At 32.1% G+C, this 6,000-nt stretch overlaps 1 long non-coding RNA gene across 1 annotated transcript; it reads right to left on the bottom strand.

The window, feature by feature from the left end:
• Nucleotides 1-355: 355 nt before the first annotated feature.
• LOC129923106 (uncharacterized) lies at nt 356-3,355 on the bottom strand. The gene is made up of 2 exons (XR_008775030.1): nt 2,146-3,355; nt 356-1,213 (listed from the first exon to the last, which is right to left on the bottom strand). It is a non-coding gene; the product is annotated as an uncharacterized LOC129923106 (long non-coding RNA).
• Nucleotides 3,356-6,000: the final 2,645 nt, after the last annotated feature.

Genomic DNA, 6,000 nt, shown 5'->3' with positions numbered 1-6,000 from the left:
TATCTTGATTTAGATTCTAGATCTAAACTAGTAAAAAAAAAAAAAACTAGATCTCTAATAGTCTCTAAACTCTAAATCTATAATATTATAATTTTAATCTAGACCTAGATCTGGTCCTGTGAATTGATCTTTGAAAATTTAGAAATGTTAAAAATGTATGATTAGGCCTATAGATCTACTAATTTATTAATTATGTAATAGATCTACATTATAAATAATAACATATAGATTATAAATTTAGCTAGTAATATAGTCTCTAGATCTACCTGGATCTAGATTACTTTGAGATATAGAATTATAGGCCTATGCTATGTAATTCTTTATTGTAGTTAAGACCTTCTTCACTAGATCTAGCTATATATAGATCTATACTTATAGTCCTAGTCTAGACTGTCTAGAGCAGTGTTTCCCAAACCTTTTCCTTCAAAACGGAACACTTCGCACACTATGAGTATTTAGCGGAAAACTTTTCTTATTTTTTTTTTAAGAGATTTATTCACATGGTAGCCTACTAATTAATTATTCCAGTAGTTCATGGAACACTTATTCAGGCGTAAGGTTCTGTGGAACACATTTTGAGAAACAATTGTCTAGAGTGATTCTAGAGTTTATTTCTGGAATAAGGCTAGTTCTAGAATTCAGGATATATATAGCATTTACTTATCACCTAGTGACAAGATTTATAATGTAATTAACACAATTTAAGTCATGAACATTGTAGGATCCAATATAATTCTAAACTGATAAATCTAGATGTCTACTACATTTTATCTACATTATAGATTTAGTTTAAATTAGAAATCATATATTCAGAGGCAGTGCAAGAGGTATGCGAAGTGGGCATAATCTACAACCTGTGCGTGGGGGGGGGGGGGTTATAAAATTAGTCTATGCACACCTATTAATTTTAGAACATTTAATGCATTAATATATGTAATTATTAATTTAAAAAATATATATTTATTCTTTCAGGTAATTGAAGGAGAGTGTCAGTGTGCAGGGGGTTGCAAGCCCGCCTGTTGTAAACATCTTTTTGGTCTTCTGTCTGCTCATCATAAAAATATTTACAATTAAGATAAAAAAATGTAAAACATAATTACTGAAGTATTTCAAAACATTGACCTAAATTCATATTTGGTCTTTTTTCGGCTTGGTGTACTTTTGGAAAAAGAAAACTTGGTCGGCACAGCACCAGGCTTTAGAAGTCTGCGATCTAAATGGAATATATAATAATATAATGTATATTAGTTATAAAACAAAATTTATTTTTTTTTCAAAATAATCTACATGAAAGTTACTAGACCTATAGATCTATATACCATCTGAAAATAAGCCATATAAACCTAATAATACATATGAATAGGGAGGCCTACTGATTAAATATTAACATTAGATCCACTATTTTTTTCCTACTTGTAGGAATCTAAGTTGATATTTAATATACTACTACCGTACTAGATTGTAACTAGATCAGAATTTAGCAAATATTAATAGTAATAATAATAGGCTGTTTAGTATTATTTAAAGTCGAATCAACGCTAATAGAATTCTATAGTCTATATCTTATTCTATAGATTGACTAGATCCATCTAGTTACTAGTAGATCTACTTTTACTAATGTCTAGTCACTAATGACACTAGTCTAATCTAGAAATATGAAATATTCTATCTAGACTAGTTGTTTTATTATTTACATGCTCTTTAAATTTAATTTATAAACTTTGAATAATAATCAGATTTCAAAATCTAGGTCTAGATCTACTTCTGATTGTAAATTTAATAGAATTAGAATATAAAAAATATAGATCTAGAGTTCTAGACTCTAGTCTAGAATAGTAGAATAGGTCTACAGATTTAGATTATATAGATTTGAGTAGATCTAGAATAATCTAGATTACTAGATCTAATTAATATTTTAAACTATTTTGTCTAGATCTAGATTCTCTAGACTTATATAGATCTAGTCAATCTAGATCTAGATTCTTATCATGTATATCTAGATCTAGGTCATTTTTTTCTAGGCCTACTTGTCAAAGACTTAAATACCACCGTATTACTACTATTATATTAGTATAATACTTCTAGATCTAGAATATAAATATAGATTAGATCTAGATTCTATAGATTATAGATCTATCTACTTACTTGTAAAAGGCTGGTAAATAAAACAGTCCTCCTCAAAATGCTCTGAACATATTACAGAGTGTACACTTGCAGTGAAGTTTTTTCGTTTCAGTTTGACAACCCATTCTTTACATAGCTTTGGATTGCTCACAGGAAAACGATGAAAACCTTTTTTTTTTTTTTCCATTCTTTTTTATGTTCATAATTATTAGTCAAATGCATCGCATTGCTTCCCCATCTTTCCAGTACTAATCTATACTATTCTATACACACAAGTGAATAGTTGATGGTTGTCACGTGACCGTACGTTTCGGTGAATGAGGCCCATTGGAGATTTTTCATGATAAACTTTACAATTCAAGGGCGCTGAATGGAACTTAACTGCTGCCAACTTAATAAAAAAAAAAATCAGCTCTAATTTGAACACTATTCCAATGCGTGATAATTGATCTTCTTTATTCCCGCTAGTTGACATTTTATTGTAAACTAAGTTTGAAGTCATAGAGTGAATGTAGAATACTTCCTTTATATTGAAATTGTTTTTGCTACGGTAGAATTTAGAAAATCTTTTTCTGTACTTCTAACTAGTGCACACACACACACACACAATTGTGATAGATCATGAAAAAACACCTAGCTTATCATCCCTTTCTTTAGTTTGTACACCGGTTACACCAAAAAAAAAAAAAAAAGCTAGATCTAGCCTTAATCTTAGTCGTCCGCCATGTATGAACATCTCCACTAGTATTGCCCTCGGTTCTCTCTCTCACCACATCCTCGCTAAGCCTTCAGTCTATAATTGTACCCTCAAAGTCAAAGAGTTTCACTTCCGTCGGGCAGTATTTTAATGGCAGACAAACTTTCTTTCACTTCTAGATTCAAATGTGATCGACACCGGCAGTTGTCTGCATTTAGTTGAATGTCATGTCACCAGACCAGAGAGACAAGGAAGAGAGAGCTCAATGCCTAAAAAAAAAAAAGAAACCTTCCAATAATACGTCTTTGTGGCGGTGTCCCCGGGCGCGTGACGGCATCGTCTGCACAGCTAGACACATTTGACAGTCAACGGAGTCTGTCCTTCTGCTGAACGTGATTCTTTGAAAGTCAAACAAAGGTCATCAGCGCGCTCTTTTCCCCGAATTCTGTCTTGAGAAATGGAGTATGTTCACTGACGCTTTATCGTCAAAGGTCAAGGACGGGATATGAGATTGTAAAGAAAGGGAAACAAATGTGTTTGCTCATCTACCACCTAAATATTTATATTCCGTACAAACTTGGAGCTACAGTGGAAGGAAACAATTATCCATCTATTTATATATCTTTTATGTAAAGTAAAGTTCCCAACAGGCTAATAGAGTCAAATGATGTAAAGATATGTTTCTGGGGCCCACGGTTAACGAGGGTGTCATGTGGCCAACACAACGACCAAATTTACTTTTCCCAAACTAATGTCAGGTACCCATGAGAGTTGGGTACAAATAAAAAAAAATAAGTCTTCACCAGGATTCAGTACAGAAGCCAAGCGCTTTACCACTTAGCCATTGCGCTTCCATATTTTATTTATTTATCAATTTATTTATCAATTTATTTATCAATTTATTTATCTTTTTTTTTTTTATGAATGAAAGACATGCATCAAGGATAGAATGATTTTTGCTTTAAGAAAAAAAAAGATAAATAAAAGATGACAATGTGGAAAGAGAAACACAGAGAGAGAGACAGACAGAGAGAGAGAGGGAGAGAGACAGATAAATAGCTCTGAGACTATTGGCAGTTTTTTTGTTTTTTTTTTACAATGTGATCGCCAACTAAGAGGATTAACTTCAATTTGACACCTGATGTCATGTTGGTCTGACGTTCATTGTTCCTGGTGTGCTAGGCTTACATATCGACTGAGTTCTGCTAATTCTAAGTGTCTGCTTGATTTAGCGCTGATTGAATTAAAGTGTTGGAGCATAAGACAAAATAGTGGGTGTGGGCTCTCAATGTTAATAAATGTAAGTGTAGATGTGTTGGTCTGGTAAGATCCTAAAGTATATTATTTAATTTTGTTATTCCAAGATGGCATCCACGTTTATCTTCTCTTGAGTTTCCCATAGATCAGGAACATATATTTGTCAAGAAAATATAACATTATTGAATTGGATTGTTAGGATGACATTATGGTAAAAATAATTTAAACAAATGAAACAGGGTCAACAGAAAGTCCTTAAAGATATCTATTGTTACATCCGTACTACAAGTTTCATGTCGATATAGAGATATTAAATCAGAAATAATTCTTGTCCATATATCTATATCAAGTCGTCAAAAGTTCATGTTCTAACTTCAACATAAAGTCGTCAAAAGTTCATGTTCTAACTTCAACATAAAGTCGTCAAAAGTTCATGTTCTAACTTCAACATAAAGTCGTCAAAAGTTCATGTTCTAACTTCAACATAAAGTCGTCAAAAGTTCATGTTCTAACTTCAACGTAAAGTCGTCAAAAGTTCATGTTCTAACTTCAACATAAAGTCGTCAAAAGTTCATGTTCTAACTTCAACATAAAGTCGTCAAAAGTTCATGTTCTAGCTTCAACATAAAGTCGTCAAAAGTTCATGTTCTAACTTCAACGTAAAGTCGTCAAAAGTTCATGTTCTAACTTCAACATAAAGTCGTCAAAAGTTCATGTTCTAACTTCAACGTAAAGTCGTCAAAAGTTCATGTTCTAACTTCAACATAAAGTCGTCAAAAGTTCATGTTCTAACTTCAACATAAAGTCGTCAAAAGTTCATGTTCTAGCTTCAACATAAAGTCGTCAAAAGTCAATTTTCTTGCATCACAGACTGATATTTAAGGACGCACTTAATTTCAAGCTTTGACCTTTACCAATAACATCAAACAGCGAGGAAAACGGAATTGGGACATAGATCTCTACATTGATTTCATCATTTTAATGAAATCTGAAATAGACATATACACAGACACACACTTAGACACACAGATATATTGTTTTTTTTTTCATGAAAGTACATAGACGAATGGATTGAGACTTACTAGGGCCGTGACCGAGACATCTGTTGTTTACTTTCAAAATACATTGAACACTATGCTCTTTCTAAATTATTGAAATTACCACTGGAACCTTTTTAAGTTGGGAAAATTAGCGTGCTTTACATTGTTTATTTGGTTGATAGTGAAACGCCCAAAAATTAAAATATTTGTTTTTAAATTAACTAATGTCTTTAAAAAAAATTACTAATGTCAATAAACTAGATTGTATTGTCAGCTCATAGTATTTAATAATTGTACGCTAATTTCTTTTGCAGTAGTGTTTCAACAATTTATCAGTCTTCTTATCTTCTTATCTTATATAATACAGACGTTACTTCAAAAAAGAAGATGATTACGTCCTACGCGTCATGCATTTAGTCATGCATATTAACCAATGACTTAAACTCTGCCAAGTCACTGCTTTTCCTGGCTAGCTCAGGCAACCCATTCCATGCTCTAATAGCGCTAGGGAAGAAGGAGTATTTGTACAAATTTGTCCTAGCATATGGGACGAGGAATGTGCCTTTATCTTTGTGTCTTTCAGAGTATTTTATTAAATTTTGTTTTTGTATTTGAAGATTATGGTTCAGTGTTTTATGTATAATTGCTACTTTACTTTTGAGCCTTCTGTCCTGAAGGCTTTCTAAATTTAGTGATTTTACTAAAGGTGTTACTCTAATCAAATGTGAATATTCGTTTGTTATGAATCTCACTGCTCTATTTTGTGTCTGTTCCAGTTTCTTAATGTTTTCTTGAGTTGGTGGTCCCAAACGGAGGATGCATATTCTATTATTGGCCCAACCAAGGTTAAATAACATTTTAGTTTTCTGTTCTTATTTGATT

This window comes from Biomphalaria glabrata, chromosome 1 (assembly GCF_947242115.1).
Source record: "Biomphalaria glabrata chromosome 1, xgBioGlab47.1, whole genome shotgun sequence".
In the NCBI taxonomy this organism is placed as follows: Eukaryota; Metazoa; Mollusca; class Gastropoda; family Planorbidae; genus Biomphalaria; species Biomphalaria glabrata.
The sequence above is the reverse complement of the archived record's forward strand: the minus strand, read 5'-3'. Positions and strand labels throughout refer to the sequence as shown.